General features: G+C 37.2%; 1 protein-coding gene across 1 annotated transcript in view; it reads left to right on the top strand.

Annotated features, from left to right (window-relative positions):
- The window catches only part of EPB41L3 (erythrocyte membrane protein band 4.1 like 3), a gene marked incomplete in the record, with an annotated part of 1,523,429 nt that overhangs the window by 328,644 nt on the left and 1,174,639 nt on the right, over positions 1-20,146 (top strand).

Here is a 20,146-nt window from a genome sequence, read left to right as displayed (position 1 = left end):
TGAAATTTCTGCAATAATCCTAGAGATCGCCCCCTGCTTTTGCAGCCCTCACTAGGTGAAGATTAATGAAGCATCTGGCTGTCTCAGTCCTCAACAATCGTTGTTTTATTACTTAGCATCCTTATGTGTTAAGGGCAGCTGTAGTGTTCGGCTGTCAAGTATGCATTGTTTCAAGATGACGTCACTCTGGCCTGTCTGGTGGGGAAAATACAACAGACAAAAGAGCTGCTATAACCAAATGTCTTTCCTGCAAAGAGCTGTGCTTTACCAAATATCATGTAATATTAGAATTTGAATATCTCAAGCAGTGACACTAAGAAATACATGTGAATATTTTGCTATTTGGCTGCTGTTCATTAATTTTTTTTTCAGGAGTAAGTATTTCTTTATACTGTCTCCCACTTTTCCTCCTCAGCACACACCTGCCTAGTGGGTTATCCATACACCCCCCATCTTCTACCCCTAGGTACCCCAATAGCTGTTTTCCAGCTGTCCTAGAGGTATACCTTTATTAATCAGGCCTCATTCTACTCGGAAAAGCAGCCTTGCAGTACATTTTATAACTACTGGGGAATAATGACCCTGCAGGAGCAGTAGACAAGGTGATGGAGCCATTATGCTGTTTGGGACCCATGCAGTTCCCTACTGGTAGCGGGGCGTCAGCATTCCTGATGTGTGCATCCTTCCACCAGAGTGTAAGGCTCATGTTGTCCACCAGAGGCCACAAAGGCAGCATTCATTTATCACCCTTCCTCCCCAGGATAGGAGAGCTGACCTTCAGTCACTTCATTCCGTCCCACCGTCTGACCCCACCTGTGGCCTGAATCAGTCCCCAAATTCTGGTAATCAGTGGCACAGATGGATTTTTTTTGCATCTGCTCTATGGGACCACTGGTGTTAGTGCTTTTTTCAGGAGTTTGTTTGGTTAAATGACTTGCACAGAGTCACCTACTTTGCAAGTGGTGACTGCGGGAAGTAAACACAGGATTAAACAATGACGACTATTAGCAGATGATAATACTTTCATGCTGTACTGGAGTGTTTAAGTCACATTAGTGCTACTTAATCTATTGTGTCTAGGAGTCCAACAGTACCGTTGTCTAAGATTTATTTTTAAAGCGTGTGTCCTTCTCCTGCAGTACCGTTGTCTAAGATTGTAAGTTTTATTTTTAAAGCGTGTGTCCTTCTCCTGCAGTACCGTTGTCTAAGATTGTAAGATTTATTTTTAAAGCGTGTGTCCTTCTCCTGCAGTACCGTTGTCTAAGATTGTAAGTTTTATTTTTAAAGCGTGTGTCCTTCTCCTGCAGTACCGTTGTCTAAGATTGTAAGTTTTATTTTTAAAGCGTGTGTCCTTCTCCTGCAGTACCGTTGTCTAAGATTGTAAGTTTTATTTTTAAAGCGTGTGTCCTTCTCCTGCAGTACCGTTGTCTAAGATTGTAAGATTTATTTTTAAAGCGTGTGTCCTTCTCCTTGTTTGAAGATAATGTTTTGGAATTAAGTAAAATCTCCCCTTCTTTAATTTGTGACGTTAGGTTTGCCCTTAACTGATAGTTAATGATGAGCCGCTGCAGTCGTCCTGTATGTTCCTCGTTGAATTTGTATTATTATTATTATTACTTTAAATTGCAGTTACATTTGGAATTTTCATATCTTATTCAGGTGACTTTGGCTTGCTCAGTTTGTGGTGTTATATTTTATTACATTTTATATATAAATTTGGAATTAAATAGTTTGCATATCATTTAATAAAACAGTATGTGCATTTTTTAACTCGTATGTTTTGTTGCTATAGTTTTCAGTCTATCACAGTTCAGCACTGCCTATCTGCATCTTTTAATCAAATGATACAGCCTATTTTGGGGATATTGTGTTTCATTTTTGGCAGGCTGTGTGATCTGCAGGTGATCTGGTTTGTTTTAGTTTACACTGACAAGCTGATGCACACAGTAAATGCACCTTTGTTAGTAATGGCCCAGGATGGGCTAAAATCTGAGATACAGAATATTCTAACGCTGATCCAAACAGTAAAACTTCTTCCCGGGGTTCCATTCTGCAGCAGATTTTCACTTCCACTCATTCAATTTCTTCTTTGTGTTCTCCAGACTTAAATATTTAGTCTAGCTCTCTTTCTGTATATTATATATATATATATATATATATATATATATATATATATATAAATATTTACATATATACATATATATATATATATATATATATATATATATATATATGGGTTCACTTTATAATCTCGAAATTCTGAAATACCGAATATCAGAATGTCGAGATCATAAAGCCGAAACACCACAATACCGAATGCCCATAACCGCGAAATTCAAAATCTCGTCATTTACATACACACACTCAAATGCACACAACTGCCACCCACACACAAACAAAACTAACTTACACTAGAAACAAGCAGAGGGGCTTCGCACCCCTGCACCCCCCACACTCCCCCACTTATATATTCTAACTCCGAGACGGCACAGTCACACACACAAAGGCAACTCACACCCACACATTTCACAGCCCCTTGCACACACACATCACAACCAAAACACACACTAACATACACTACAGCACATAACCTATACACTCATACAAACTTACCTGCACTTACATCCATTCATACACCGCAACACCAGAAGCTCCGAACTTTGAGATTTAAAATTTCGCGCTTCTGGTGTTTCGCGATTCTGAGTATTCGGGATTAGAATCTCGGTAAACTGAAATTTGGTATTTCAGTTTTTCAAGATTCTAAAGGGAACCCATATATATATATATATATATATATATATATATATATATATATATACACATATATAAGAAACACTTGTTTGTGTGATTTTCAGATGGTCAGCAAAGGGCTTGGAGTTTGTATGCGAGTGTGTGTGTTTTAGGGTAAGGTAAAGAGATACATTTAGTCTGTGTGTGTGTGCGCATGCGTGCGCACGACTGTATGTGCTTAGGGTTAGGTTAGGGATTTAATGTGTTTTTGTGTATGTTTGTGTATGTGTGGGGAGTGTCTGAGTTGTCTTGTATAGTGGTAGTGTTGTAAGAAGAGTCTTTTTACAGGTAAGCTGCATATTAGGTTTAGGGTCAGCTGCAGGTCAGGGTCAGGTTTAACACATATTACTAAGATGCAGCGGGGGGGGGGGGGAAGTAATGCACACTGACCACTATTCAGGAAAATATGAGCTGAATGTGGTTGAATTATGGGTAGTATATTGGAAAAGAAAATGTGTTTTCTTTTTCAGTGTATCGTATGTGACTGTTTAATGAATGCTCCACATGTTTTTTAAAGCTTTCATTGTTTTGTTTGTGTGTAGATCATTTAACATGTCAGCCATTTATTATGTAATCATATTACATGCATATACATAGATGTATATATGTATGTATGTATGTATTGGTGTATATTGTATATAAATGTAAAAGTAAATATAAGAAACACAAATATTTATTTATTTATTTGTTTCACATTTGTTGACCAGGATTGTCCGACTGAGCTGAAGAGCCCTTTTTCAGTGGAGGCCCGGGGAGAAAAGCTCCAACATATTATACAATTTTCATTATAAATTAGCATTAAACAGCAATGTTACAGGGTTATTACAAGACATTAAGTAGCAATACAATGTTATACATTGTCAATAATCAGGAGTATAGCAAAACTATTTCAAGATGCATAAAAATAAATATGTCATTAAGATGAGTATAGTTTTTGGGGTAAGTGGTTACAAAAACCCAGTTTTATCATAATGTAGTTGCTTGAAGGCAAGACAATTACAATAGAATGTTTCTCTGAGGCAATTTGCTTAATAGATTTTAGAAGACGGTAGAAAGAGTAGTCAAGGAAGATTAGAGAGAGCTAGTGAGAAGAGCGAGTTAAGGGCAGAAAGTAGATTAAGGTATGAGAAGTAGGGATGTTAAGGAGGGAGGGTGCAGTGGCAGGACCAGTGACTTTTAAAGTGCTCTTTGGTGGCTGTCTTAAATTGTTTAGGATGTGTAATGGTCCTGATTTCTATAATATATATATATGTATGATATAATGTAATATAAAGTAGTATAATATAATATAGTATAATATAATATAATATAATATAATATAATATAATGTAATATATAGTATGTGTAATTGTCCTCACTGGAGAAAGTTTGCCCATTTTTTAAACACTGTTACTAAATGCTTTTTATCCTACATTAGTTATGGCCTTCAGAATAACACAGATAAATCATTTCATTATTAAATAATCGAGCCTTATTAAACCATGTGATTACAAGCAAACATGAAACGATTAACTTATCAAATTTCTTGCAAATACATTGTAAAACTTGTAAAAACGTACAACAGATTGAAGTTTAAAAAAGTTGTCAGTATAATACAATTGTGTAATATTCCAATTTTATCTCTCTAGCTTAATAGTTAATAATTCACTCATACTACGACACAAATATACTCTTAGCCTGGTCTTCAATCTCATTTCTTTCCTGTCTAGCCCAGTTTCTGTGTCCCCTAACCTTTCATCTAACTCCACTTTCTTTTAAACCTAGCCATGCTTTCCAAGGTGGGAATCAAACTATGAACCTTGTGTTTGTAAGGTAAGCACTTTAAACATTATGCCAACCCCTCACTCAACAGAGAGTAACCGAGGGTGAGAATAAAGCCCTGCACCTTGTGTCTGTGAGGTAAATACTTTAACAATTATGCCAGCCAGCCTCCAACCTACAGCTAATACATGGAACAAGAAGTGCTTCCATTTTACATATTTCTTAGTGTATCTAACAGTCTATTTATATTTATTAGCATTTTTATTGCATACTGATGGTTTCTGTTATCACTGCCGTGGTGGTGCTGCGGTAGCATTGTCACCTCACAGTTAGCCGTTGCCCGTTCGATTCTCAGTTAGAGCGTCTTCTGTGTGGCGACATGCGTGAATGGGCATTCCTTCGTTGAAGGTTGTACATTAGGCCCGGCAAGCCAGCACGTAAAAATCTACTGCCAATCATTAGCAGACTGGAGTTCCGCTGTGGTGACCCCTAACCGGGAAAAGCCGAAAGACACAACAACAACAGATGGTTTCTGTTATCACTTATAACTAAACTTCCTATAGTTTTCCTAACACAAAACACATGACATGCATTACACTATACTACATAAATCACCCATTCCATGTAACAACTGTAATAAATCAATACTGGATTTGGGTTCAGGGTAAAGCAGCTGTTTTTGACACAGAATGGTAAACAAAACAATCTGCCAATATTGAGGATGGCTGCAGAGTCTTATGTGCATTACGGATCAAAGCAGCATGGTCTGTGCTGCTAATTCTTTGGACGGTCTATCCCGTTTCTTTTTCACAGAGAAGCAAGAAGAGATGTGCAATAACTGATACCAGCATATTTCCAGCACCAGCGTTCCTTTCTGGGATCTGAGGTGCAGTAAAACAATTTTAGGCTGCTCTATAGTAACCCTGCATAGGTCTTAAAAGATAATTTCAGAATTTTGTTTAATGAATGAAGCATTTGGAGATTAAAAAGCAGTGAGGCAGCAGATGTTTCTCAGTATGACCCTGTATGTGACAGTACTCACAGCTGTCATACAGTGGTTCCACTTAAGTGACCATGTGGCACAAGCACTCAAATTTCCATGCTCTGTCTCAGAGGATGGATGCTATCCTGATTTATTTGGGTCCTGTAGAGAAGCTGCTCATTTGAATTGGACCAACAGTATCCTAACAAACAGGGTCTTGGTTTAGCAGAGGGAAGAATGGTGGCATTGTACCAGTACCATTCAGGTGCATGGATGTGGGCTGCTGCTGTAACATGACAAGTGCTACTGCATTATTCAAATGCCACTTGCTTGTATCTCACAGAGTATGGTTCACGGGCAGTTACTGGGCATTCAGTCCAGGAGTCCATTGAGGAGCCTAACCTAATTTCTCCAATTGCACTGTCTGGTTAAGTGACTTACCGAAGGTCACAGCAGGCAAATGAAGATTGAGGGCATCAAACCCTGAACTACAGGTAACAACTCATTCGCAGCTCATAGTCCCAGTCTTGTGAGTTAACTATGAGAATATAGTCTTTAAGGTAATGCCATTGATGTAAAAAGCCAGTACATTAATATGTTTCACTTTCCGTGCTTTATATATATTATTTTCCATTTGATAAGATGTGATCATGTCAGTGGCACAGTAGGTAGCATATTCACCTCTGTTATTGGAAAATCAGAAGGCAGTTGGCTCTATTCTGACATCAGGTACTTGATATGACACGTTAGTGCAGCGTGGGAGGTGCTGCACTCCTGAGTGTGCCTTAACTAAGACATTAATTTCTTAATTAACTAATTGAACTAAATTTTCATCCCTGTTAGACCCCCCTCTCATTTTTCCATAACCACAATCTAATTTTATTTAATATGGTTGTTAAAATCCTTTTACCAATAAACATAATTTAATTTATTCTTTCATTCCTTATTACCCATATTCCATAAAATAGCATTTTAGCTATTCTTTTAACTTATTCTTTACGTCTAGTTTTATAATATCCATATTTAATCATATCCATGTTTATTTTATCCACTTTTTATATCTTTGTAAAAAATCGTCTTTACATAGTTTTCCCCATAACTTATTTACCCTTTCAAATTTCAAAAACACATTCCATAGTTTCTTCTTCTTGACAATATAATCATATTCTATCACTTTTCTTTTTACATGGCATATTTATTTTTACTGACAATTTATCTATTACCAATATCCACAAAATATATTAGCATTTTACTTTCTGATTACACCAATTGCTTCTTATTTCCATAGCTTTAATTTTTTCATCTGTTAGATTTGCCCGTGGTTTGACATAGTAATGTTTTATCATTACATTCTTATATCATATTTTTCTATCTTTTTCTTCATCATAAATTTTTATTTTCCACAGGAAATACTTTTTCATGGTAACATTACATTTCTTCATTTATGCCTTCTCTCTTTTACTCCCTTTTACTCCCTTTTACTGTACCCCATAATTTGTGATACCTATATTTATATCATTTTACTACTAATCTCTCATCTTTTTCATTTGTCCAGTTCAACACTTTGTACAAATTTAATGAAGCAACATATAGCACTGGGTTAATTAACCCTAAACCTTGTTCTTATTTATTGACATACAAAACTTCTCTTTTTACTGTGTTTAGTAATTCCATATAAATGAAAAAAAAATATCTGCAATAATTACTTTTCAAATCCTGTTGGCTTCATAAATACATATGCTAAGTATGCTATTTTTCCCATCGGTACTGGCTTTATCAAATAAGCCTTTTTTCTGAATGGTAACTTATATGGGCTCCAGAAAAGAGAGTTGTGTTTTATTTCTTCTATTGTTTTTTTCCGTTGAATTCTACATATATCTTTATTCCTAAAATTTATGACTAATGCAGACATTTCATTCATTGTAAAATATATACCTCCTATCTTTGCTACATCACCTAAACCTTTATGTTTCTCTTTAAAGCCATCCCCATCACCTCTAAACATGTCTGCAAATTCTTACTTCCTTTATTCAAATTTTGTTTTTTGCAATTATTATACTGTCATCTGTATATATTAGCAGAACTGGAATTCGTAATCCTTCAGGTGTTATATACTCTGAATTCATCATTTTGTGATTTATTCCATATACTGTCAAGTTCATAATTAATGCAAAGAGTTTAAAACTCATTGGACATCCCTGTCTTACACCAGTCTTCATATGTACCTCTTGGCATTTACAAGTAGTTTTACTTTATTATTACTGTACATTGACATACATAATTTCCAAATGTTTTCACTTATCTTATACTCTTTCATTATTACCCATAAGATTTTTTGTCCAATTGTATCAAATGCCTTATTAAGGTTTCCTATCATGATTTTCTCTTTTTTCGTTTCTGTTTATAATATCATCCACATTTCTTTCTTTCTCATTAATAATGCTTGACAATCCTTGCTCTTTATACTGTATATACTACCTTCCATAATATTTTCCATTTTAATTTCAGATCTCTTTTGTATATTTTCGTAAAGATCTTTTAGTCATTATTATTTGGTATTGATGGTCACCAGTTTTTTTTTAATTGTCTTCTATCTTCCTTCTTCCATCCAAATTTAAGTATTCCACTATACAATTATTTATACATAAAACCTTCATTTAACCATCCATTCAAAATCTTAAAAAAATATTTTTTTTGCCAATACCTTAATTTGTTATACGTCTTACCCTATTCCATCTGGTCCTGCAGTCAAATCTATATTTTTTTGTCCTAATAGTTTGTCTAGCTCATTCAAAGAAATCTCCTTTTCCAACTCTGTAGTCTCTTTTTCTGTACTTTCCATGTTTTTCAAGGCCTTCTTTTTTCTTTAAACGTTTCTTGTACATATTGTGCTACACTATTCATAATCTTTTCCTGAGTTCTTTCTGTTTCTCCTTTTACGTTTTTTTATTTCTCTCATTACACGACCATCTACCTTTACTAATCTGCTTAAATAACTCAATACGTCACTTCCTCATAAAAAACATCTTTACATATATCATAATTCTTGTATTTTTTTCTTTCATAAAATTAATTTTCTTTGTCATAGTACTTTCTATTATTATGTTCTAAATCTCCCAAAGTGTTATATATTCTTTAATGTTTTTCTTTCTCTGCTTTTCTCGCGTAATATCGCCGCTAGGATCTTTCCGTAAGTAGATTACTAGCCCCTTTCCTTCTTCAGTCCACGTTTTCTCATTGAGTCGTTTTATTCTTTCGCCTGTTTTTATATTTTCCTTGTTTTCTTTTATCTTAGCCATATTTCAAGATGATCAGAAAAGCTTTCATCAATACTTCACTTTCTCCTACAACTAAACCTTCTGATACTATAAAATAATCTGTTTCAGTTCTGTACATACCCCTTTTGTAAGTCCATGAATTTTAGTCCCAAAGTTTTAACTTACCAGATCTTATAACTTCTAACATTTTCTTATATCATTTCTTTTCTTTTTATGCTTGCCTCTTAAATCACAGCTGAAGTCTCATGTCATAATAGTCATATTTATCAATATGCAGTCTAAAATCTAATGAAATAAGCCTTCCCTTTGTTTGCATTTAGTGTAAATATATGATGTTATAAATCGGTTTACTATCAAAAGATTGAAAGTCATATGGTCGACATTCATTTGGTCGAAATCATAACATTTAAAGTTCATAATATCGAATTCAAAATGTCGACGTTCAAATGGTCGACAGACACATGCAAATAACACTAGTGTTTTTGCAGGGGGCCCCCCCTGCAGCCCCCCCCGCTACTTATATATTACAACTCCAAGGTCGCACAACAGTTGTGACAAGGGAAATTCTTGCCTGTTGTCAACATAATATCGACAGCATGTCGACCAAATGAACTGTTGACCAAATGACCTACTTAATGTTCATGTGTCGACCATATCTGTCAACCATATGAACTTTAGACCATATGACATTCAATCTTTGATAGTAAACCTTATAAATCTATGTACTTGGAGTCTTTCTTCCCGGGCCTTCACTGAAAATGGGCTCTGTCCTAGTTGGACTTTCCCGGTAAACAAATGTTAAATAAATAAACTGGCTCTTTCCATTTCCCCACACATATAACATTTTCTTTTCTCACAGTTACTTATCAAATGTCATCTTTTTATATAAAAATCATGTTTTGGGTTTTCCCAATATTTTACAACACCCTTATTCCCCTCCATATTTATCATGTTTGGTATATGTATAATTTTTTTTCTTTTTCTATTTTTAACACAATATTACAATCCCATCCACCAGTCAATAAACCCCTGTGGTCATAAACTTTTGCAGTGTCCAGTACTTTTTTACATAAAGTTTTCAAATGTCCTTTCAAAGTCTCTCTTTTCATTTCTGTTCAAAATTGTACAGGAATTTTCTTTTTTGTTTCCCTGTTAAATGCTTTTATCACAAAAAGATTCCATGGATTACAGTCTTTCTTTTTCATATTCTCCAAGAAACTTTTCCATTGAAAAAAACAGTCAAACATAATGTCACAAGATGTCTCTTTGCTAATAAGATTAAATGCTCTTACCTCATGTGCTTTTACACCTAAATGAGATATTCATTTGCCCCACATTTCATACCTGTCCATTTCTGTCTCCTTTATATGAATCCTTACCACGCACCTCCGTTTTTCATTTTCTTCTGCCTTCTTTTCTGCTACTGCCTGTTTGCCTACTTTTACCTTCTCTGCATATGTTTTCTTTTCCATCCCACCACTATATTTCAGGATTGTCTCTGCATCCTCCTTTTGTATTTGTTCCATAATGTCCCCCAGAAAACATCTCCTTCTTTTTTCTGCATCCCCAATTCTTTAAGTAAATCAGCCAACAGTCCTTCCAATTGGAGGGTTGTAACTGTGCATCAATCATTTGCTGACTAATCTCCATCTCTCCTCAGAATCCTGCACACATCCTCCAGTCTCAGTATTTGCTTTCTCCTCCATTTCCTTCACCACTCCATTATCTCCTTCTCTCTCCATCTTCCTTCCTGTTCCTTCAGGCTGCCTGTGCACCTGGAATGGAAACAGGAAGTGCTCCTGCAAAATGGGTCCCCCTCACAACAATGACAAGTTCTGTGATGCCCTGGCCAAATGTCCCCTAGTAATATAAATACCACTGCAGGTCTCCCCTGAAAAAGACACTGGCCTAGTGGGACCAAGCCAGTCAACAAAGAGTAAAATAGAAAAATAAAAATGATTCAGTAAAAACATGAAATATAATATTGCTTCATTTATGAAATTTCAAGCTAAACTGTACATGTATATACTAGGAAAAACAAAACAGTACTGAAGCTAACACAGCTGAAGGTAAATCAATAAACTTTAATGCACACAAAAGAGAGTAAGCGCTTTCACAGTGTGCTCTCACCGCTTCATCAGACTGATACTTTTTTGTTTTTCTTAGTAGTTACTTGTTACTGTACCAATCTATTTTTATTCTCAGCATACTTTTTAAACTGTACATGTAACTTGCAATTATTAGCAACTTTTCAGTTGCATCCATACCTATATTAAACTGCACGGCCTGGTGTAAGTAGTGCAGAAAAAAGCAGTACATCCTTTAGGAAATAGCCGCTGTGAGTTTTCTGATGAAAAGCATAGGAGGACGAAATTGCTGCCTCTTTAGCTGTTAACATTTAACTAAAGATTTGCTTGGTTTGCACAACTCTCTGCATTACAACACACAATGTGCATAAAAACTGCTTTTATTGTAGCAAACATGATTTCATTGGACATGATAGAAAGATTAACTACCTTTCTATGGCTTTAAATGACATACTTCCATAATGGGATGAGACTTTTCATTTTCTGAATCTGTGATGCACAGAATAAATGGCCCTAGGGCCCTATATAAGCCTACCCAAAAGAGGTTCCTTGGCTTTCACCATCCAAGAAAATTATTTATCTGTGCCCCTGTCGATCAGAGCCACAGAAGTGATCCCCGGGGTGAATTTCCTGTTTCCTATCCAATTGTTGAGATTTTTCTTAAAGTGGGCTAATGAGGAGCTTTGTTGACATGAATGGGCAGTCTGTTCCAGAGCATGGGAAGTCTCTGTGACAGGAATCTATCCCTCCAGCATGTCCCGTTTATTGTGGTGACAAGGTTTAGGTCCCTGGAGCATGTGGCCCAGAGAGATTGGGATTTTTTTTAAGTGTAGCATGTCCAACAGCTGTGGGTTAGACATGGCTTTGTATGTTAGGTAGAGGTCATCTCTGAGTAAGTGATATGCGACAGAGTAGAGCTGGATTTTTATGAGATGGTCTGCATATGGCATCTGTTTGAGGCTGATAATCCTGTTAATGAGATATTTCTGTGGCCTTTCTAGTTGTTGTAGATGTCTTGCGAGGCACATGCCAAATGGGGCAGTGTACTCTATAATGAGTCTGACGATGGATGAGTAGAGAGGAATAATGACCTCTCTTTTTCTGGAGGAGAACCCCTCTGTGATGAGGTGTGCCATGTAGAAGGATTTCCTGACTACTGTGGTGATGTAATTATCAAAGGAGAGACTACTGTCCACCTGTGTCCCGAGGTCTCTTATCACACTTTCAGTGTTTAATAGGCTACTGCCTATGTGGTAGTTCAAGGGTACAGTGTTTTTCTCAAAGGGGATGATAATGCACTTCTTGACATTGAGCTTTAGGCCATGACTTTGACACCAAGCATCAGTCTCAGTGAAGCCTCTTTGTAGAATGTCCATATCCTTAGGTGAATCTATTATGGCTCCTAGTTTGCAGTCATCTGCAAACTTCATTAGCCAAAGACCATCTGTATTAGCCCGGACTTCTGAGAAGTAGATACTGAAAAGGAGAGGACCCAGGACTGAACCCTGTGGTACTCCCCTTCTCACTGGTCTGAAGTTGGATTTGGAGTCGGCTGTTGTTGTTGTTGTTGTTGTTGTTGGAGTTGGTTGTGTGGGTTTCTTCAGTGAGCCAGTTGGCCACCCACCTTGTGACATTGGGATTTATGCCCAGTCCAATGAATTTATCTATAATACCAGAGTGGGGGATGGTGTAGAAAGCCTTGGAGAGGTCAAGATAGACTGTGTGCACCACCTTACCCTTGTCTGCGTCTCTGGTGACTGCTTCAAAGAAGTCAATCAGGTTTAGAAGGCATGATCTACCTTTTACAAACCCAAACTGAGTGGGGTCCAAAGTTTGGAGGTTACCTATGTCTTTGTTTATAAGCTCCAGCATGATGCATTCCATGGCCTTGCAGGCCATATATATATATATATATATATATATATATATATATATATATATATGTGTATATATCTATATATATATATATATATATATATATATATATATATATATAATGGTATTCCCATCACAACAGGACATGCAAAGTGTTCTTCCATCACTGTATACCATCTTTTAGTGGCAAATATTTCTTTATGTGTAAGAATTTTATATTATCTTGCACTAGGCATTTGGTGAGGATTGTCTTTTCTATCCCACAGTTTTAAACTGTGACTGTTAACATTTTTGACTTGTCATGTGTCGTATACATAGACAGAATGTCTTTGTGTCAATGTACATCATTTACAGGTAGAATGTGGTACATGTCAGACTACCTGAAAGACTGATGCCTTACATCTGACATTGTCTTAGATATCGTCTTATCTTTGTTTTTTTTTTAATTAACTTGGATTTGAAATGCAGTTTTTAATACTGATGTTGTTGCAGTGGAGTAGAATAACATTTTATTATGTGTTCCCTTAGGCTTTATTTCAAGGAAAATCTCATATTTTTTCTTCTAATAGGAGGCATAAATTCTGCATTTAGTCTGTACAACTTCCTGTCTTCAGCTTTTCTAAAAAGGTGCCGATCTCATCCCAAATCCAGTTTCATCCCATGTTGCGGGTCTCATCCCAAATCCAGTTTCATCCCATGTTGCGGGTCTCATCCCAAATCCAGTTTCATCCCATGTTGCGGATCTCATCCCAAATCCAGTTTCATCCCATGTTGCGGGTCTCATCCCAAATCCAGTTTCATCCCATGTTGCGGGTCTCATCCCAAATCCAGTTTCATCCCATGTTGCGGGGGCAAAGGATGACTTTCAAAACAACTGAATTACAAGAATCTAGATATTTTTAATGTCTTAAACACATGCTTGTTAGAAGAAATTCTTATCTAGTATGTTGAAAATATGAAATCTGAAAACTTTTCTAGAGCTGACCCAGATTGCTCCTCTCCTGAAGACCTAATGAAACTACACTGTCAAAGTGAACTAATGTCTGTCCATCAGAGGTGGGCAAAAACCTTACAGTCAAAGTGTTACTGACTTGATATCGTAGGTTTGTAGGTGGTTACCAGAGTTTTGGCCCAAGAGCCATTTTAAGGTTTGCCAACCTTACCCCAAAATTAGTAAAATATTGCTTATGCAACAATACCCCAAGTAATTTTATGGTTACAATGTAGGTTTGTACAGATCAAATGTTCTCAAGCTGCCACTGTCCATTAGAGACATAGGTGCATAACCACCGTTGAATTTTAGATTTTCCATCCACTGGTCTAAGTTGCATTTAAATAAGGTTATGGATGAGCTTTGCTTCACATGGAAGGAAAGCCTGTCCCAGAGAAGGGATAATCTGTGTGATACATACCTGCCCTCCAACTAGTCCTGTTTGTTGCAGATAAGGTTTCCATCAGCATGGGATCAGAAGATGCCTTGTAGTAGGGTAGGAATAGATTGCAATGCAGCAGTCTGTAATAGACAGACTACAGGGGCTTTGAGATCCTGTATTTCTTTTCTGAGGAATCTCTGTGGTCTGTCAAGCTGATGCAAGCACCTGGTCAGGTACATGCCAAACGGTGCATTTTACTCAGTGATTGGTCAACTGAGAATCAAGAGAAGCAGAACAGTGACCTCCTTGGGCCTGGAGGCTTTGCCATTTCTTGTGTAAGTTGTGCAACGTAGAATTATTTTCTCACCACAGTAGACATGTCATGGGCAAAGGCCAGGCTACTATCAACATATGTTCCCTGCTCCCTGACCACTGGGTCTACTTTTAGGCATGTATTACCAATGTAGTAATTTCCAGAGGTGGCCATTTTCCAAAGACCATTATCTCAGCCTTCTAAGATGTTGTTAGTAGCCATTTTGGCTGAATACTTAATTGACTATCCTTCCACATTCTTCTTACATAATCAAGTGAAAGTACTTTCAAACCAGCTAAGAAAACTAAACCATAATACTTTTTTTTGCCTAAATGTTTTTATTGATTTTACAAAATGGATGTGATTTTGTAATTTTGCAATATAAAACATAATTTACACAGGTTAACAACTGTATACAGTCAACAACTATAAAATCTAAACAAACTAGAAAGGTGTCTTAAGTTTAAAAGAGATTACACATTTTTATAATTAAAACTTCATTTCATGAGGTATTACAGTCATTTCTCTCCATTACTTCGATCGCTGTCTTCCATGAGCTGCAATAAGATGTGGTTCTTTCTGGTCTCATTCTAATGGTCCTCATTTCCATTCATGATACATTCAGTACGATGTTTTATGTTTTCTTTAAATGTGGGTGAAGTCTCACTTTTCCAATTTGTAGTAATGGTTCTGCGTGCTATAGCCAGTAGTGTCCATAAAAGTGAAAACTTTGTTCTAGCAACACAATGGGAGCATTAAACAAAATCAAAGATTTAGAGAAATTAAAGTTATCATTAAAGATTATTTGCAAGAAAAAAATTAACTTTATCCCCAAATGGTTTAAGTAAATGAGTCATAAAACATATGCCTCCAATCTGCTCTCAAGTTCCTTTTACATCTCCACTCACCTCGGCTTAGCAGTTAATTACACTCTGCGTTTTCTTCCAGGGTTAATCCACTGCTTTGTTTTATTTTTCAAAGAACATGCAGTGTTAACAGTGACATTTAGTTCTGGTTAATGGAGTGTCTAGGGAGCTATGTATAGAAGATGGGGAGATTGTCCAGGACTAGCAAGAAAACTATTCCAGATACAGAGAAGATTCACGACATAAAATATCCATTTGTGGAAGTTTTAAAAGTAGCCAAGAAAAGGAGAGCAAAAAGCGATTGAAATAGTGAGAAATGTTTTAAACTGAAAGAAGAGCTCTAGATAATAGCAAGAGGATACAAGGAGGGGTATTTAAATGAACAGTGCAAAGGACATATCAGAAATCAAATTGTCGACATCCACTAGGTACTACAGAAAGCAGGAGCATCACAAGACACACGAGCTGCTTTATTTGCCTCCTGAGGAATCTGAATGTAAGTGAAGAACCGTTAGTAATGGGTGTATGCAATAACTGATTTGTTCAAAATTGGGAAATAAATGCATTTAATCGAGGTCACTAAGTTATAGGAAATGCTCAGCTTGCTAAACAACTACCATCTCAAAGGCATCCGAAGTAGCAGTCCTACCTATGAAATCACAGATAAAATAACTGTTTTAAAAGCAAAACCTCTCGTCTTACTTAATAACTTCTTTCTTTGTCATTCTCCTCTACGTGGTTTATTACCTTTCCCTGGGCTGTATTGCTTAGATTTTCAACAACAAATCATATAACCAAAATCTTCATAAAACCCTTCATTTCTGTAAACCCATATGTGTTTCAGATTTTTTAAATAATTGAACTCAGTTTTGTCTCTAACAACTTGTTCATGATCTTTGCAAACTTATTGACTGTATTCAACTTCATTGCCGTTGCCAGCTCTTCAACCCTTAAAATGTAAAGACATTTCATGCAAAATCAGCTATTTCAAATCCTTCCATTCACTATTGCTTAACTTGTTATATTAACATTCTTTCTACCCCTTCCATTTAGAAGTTTATATAACCCATACACAGTAACGCTTCTACTGTGAAACACAGACTTCCTGAAACCTGACAAGCCAAAAGGATAAAAAACATGCTTGAGACACAGAAGGGTGAAAAAAAATGAATTTTAATTGTGTTTTGCAGGTCAACCCCTCTACAGCCCCAAACTTATATATACCAACTCGAAAAAGGCAGAAATCTCCCAAAACAAGTAAATAATTCCCGGCACACTCTTAGAAACCACACCGACAATCTTTTCAGACAGTGTTACACGTTTCATCTTTCTTTCCTTCATGCCAGTGATACTCAAGCAATTTCACCTCAGTAATGGACTCAAAGGACATCCCTATAAAAACACTCCTTTCAGTAGCCCTGTTACAGCCTAATTCACAAACACATTGACTTCTGATTAATAACACAAAATCTTAATTCATTTCAATCACTGTGTTCACACCCCTTTATTCCCCAAAGCAGTTTTCTAAAATATTCAGTTCTAGTTTATGAAAAGCTTTGAGCTGATATTGCTGTAAGCAAGCAGTAAAAGCAGCCAAAATACTGCTACTCCCTGATGTAAGTACTTGTGTAATAGCAGTGTCATGCAGAAGTACATTTTGTACATTTGTAGTACATATCTGCTTGGCATCAATGTTACCTTCTCATTTTTCAATCTGTTTAGGATGCCATGCCACCACATAAATATTTTATAATTGCCTGTCATGATACTAAATGTTCTCCATTTAGACAGAATTTTAAAGCTTCTTTTTGGGAAGAATCGCCAGTGCTTCATTCATATTTCTTATGTTTCCTATACTTTGTATTTTGCCAGGCATTTCTTATAAATACTAACTAAATAAGAATGTCCTAACAACTTAAACAGCTCTCCCAGCATGCCGTCTGTCTGCCTTCTCTAATCTTTTACTAACATCTTCCCTAATGAACTCCTCGTCTTCCACTGCTGCTTGTGTGATCTCTTCCTATTTCATAAGCAGTTCACTAATACATCCACGACAGTTCCAGCTATTCCGTTGTCGTTTCTCTATCACTTTCCCAGTCCAACTTACCAATTTTCTTTGAATTCATAACTTTCTACCTGAAAGCATAACATTGCCTTTGATCCTAATTTAAATTCTGTAAATAGTTTTCTCCTTCCTCAAGTCATTAAATGTCATAATTATACTAATATTTTCACTAATTTAATTACCGATGTAGCCTTGACCTTTTCCTGTATACTTCGAAAGTTATCAACTCTTTTTTTTTTTTTTTTTTTTTTTTTAGGAATTCCCACTAGTCTCCACAACTGAATCCAAAAAGCCTTTAAAGTTATTCACGTTTCTACAAACTCCTAATATGAATTCATAAACTTCTTATTCCTTGGTAAAGATTTTGGATGAGTCGTGCCTAACCATTTTTTCTCCCTGACATTTTCCATTTATACTCCGGACGTCATTTTGACTATTTCATAAACCAAAAAATAAAGTATTTAATATATAGCTCATGTTTTTGAATATACTTTTTAAAATTAGAGCTGGTTTCAGAAAGCTGTTGTAATTCTTGACTGATGATCACTACTGTTTACTATCACTTGTGAACCTGATGTATTTTTACGTTAAAGATATCATGTACTTACTGATTATTTTTCACTTTGAAAACTGCTTTTGAGGGAATGTTTTTTTTCTATACCTTTGCCCTCATTGCCTGACACCCATCAGCCCTACTCCAATTGGTCTGGGCACATTTATTATTCCGATGCTGGTGAGTCCCCAGTTTGGAGATTAGAGTTGAAAAGAGGGGGCTTTCTTTCAGGCAGACATGGTGGTGCTTTGTGCTGTTGCTCTCCTTCTGTGATGCAGGCTGTGTGGGTATTTCTGTAGGGCCTAGCTGATACCCCTGGTCAGTGATGCAGGCTGTGTGGTTGTTTATGTAGGGCCTTGTTGATCCCCAGTCAGTGATGCAGACTGTGTGGGTACTTCTCCTGGACTTAGTTGATCCCCCGGTCAGTGATGCAGGCTGTGTGGGTGTTTCTGTAGAGCCTAGCTGATCCCTGTGGTCAGTGATGCAGGCTGTGTGGGTGTTTCTGTAGGACCTAGTTGATCCCCCGGTCAGTGATGCAGGCTGTGTGGGTATTTCTGTAGGGCCTAGCTGATTTCCGTGGTCAGCTATATAGGCTGTGTGGATATTTCTGTATGGCCTAGCTGATCCCCTGGTCATTGATGCAGGCTGTATGAGTGTTTCTGTAGTGCCTATCTCCTTCCCCTGGTCAGTGATGCAGGCTGTGTGGGTGTCTCTGTAGGGCCTAGTTGATCCCCCGGTCAGTGATGCAAGTTGTGTGGGTATTTCTGTAGGGCCTAGATGATGCCCCTGGTCAGTTATTCAGGCTGTGTGGGTATTTCTGTAGGGTCTAGCTGATCCCCATGCTCAGTGATGCAGGCTGTGTGGCTGTTTCTGTAGGGCCTAGGTGATCCCTCAATCAGTGATGCAGGCTGTGTGGGTACTTCTGTAGGGCCTAGCTGACCCCCCCCGGTCAGTTATGCAGGCTGTGTGGGTATTTCTGTAGGGGCTAGCTGATCCCAGTAGTCAGTGATGCAGGCTGTGTTGGTATATCTGTAGGGCCTAGCTGATCCCCGTGGTCAGTGATGCAGGCTATGTGAGTGTTTCTGTAGAGCCTAGGTGATCCCCCGGTCAGTGATGCAGGCTGTGTGGGTGTTTCTGTAGGGTCTAGCTCACCCCCCTGGTCAGTAGTGCAGGCCGTGTGGATGTTTATGTAGGGCCTAGCTCACCCCCGGTGGTGGACTTGGGCAGTGTCATCAATGCAGAGTTCTAGAATGCCCTCCTCTGGCACATGCATGTCCCGCACACACTGAATGAAGGCTATTGAGTATGGCTTGGTAAACAAAGACCACATCGCTCAGTTTGTGCTGTACTTGTTAGTTATGATTGTTAATGTTAACTGTTAACCACCACTTCACCCCCCAAGGATGGGCAAGCTAGCACTTTTACCTGGGCCATCTGTGGTATTCAGGGCTATATCTCTCATTTTTTTTTAATTGGCAGTCAAATTTATGTTCTTGGTTGCTAGTGTATGACACGTAAAACTAGCATATTATTCAGTTTTCTGCAAAGGATCATTAATTATTTTTTTTAAGTGGTATTTCACATTTAAGGTGTTATGCTGACTGATTTCCAGAAGGCATGCTTTGGGTGGGTCTACCTTTATTAAAATAATTGTACTTTGTTCATTAGCAGTTTTGCAAAACATGATTCTGATGGAGGAAAGGGTAAATCATCTGATTTGTAGAAATTAATATTGTATAGTGTTCCAAGTCATATGAGAACTGACAAGCTTGGGGGTGTAACAAGTGTGGATGCATTACTCATAACTTTTTAGATAAGAGCCTTTGCAGCTAAAAATCTAGGGCATTTTTTTCTTATTGTAATAATTAATATGCAAGCATGAGATAAAAGTATACATTTCTGCAAGCAACAGGCAGGCAAGGTGTAAACATTAATTTATATGAAGCAACAAGCAGACAAGGTGTAAACCTTAATTTATCTGAAGCAGCAGGCAGGTGAGGAGTACACATTAATTTATCTGTAAATCACTTAACCTACCTCGTACATTTTCACCATGTAGTAACTAGTGTGATTGTCACTGCCAACGTGGTACATTTTCACAGTGTAATACCTGTTACAGCTGCAGCTGCAAGCTATTGCAAGTTTCAGTCTTTTGCTGATGTGATGATTATGGTTATAATTTCCAGTCTGTGTCAGGCACTGG

This window comes from Protopterus annectens, chromosome 3.part1, assembly GCF_019279795.1.
Source record: "Protopterus annectens isolate FY-2018-M chromosome 3.part1, PAN1.0, whole genome shotgun sequence".
NCBI classification, from domain to species: domain Eukaryota; kingdom Metazoa; phylum Chordata; order Ceratodontiformes; family Protopteridae; genus Protopterus; species Protopterus annectens.
Note: the sequence above shows the minus strand (reverse complement) of the source record. Positions and strands in the feature narration are given on the sequence as shown.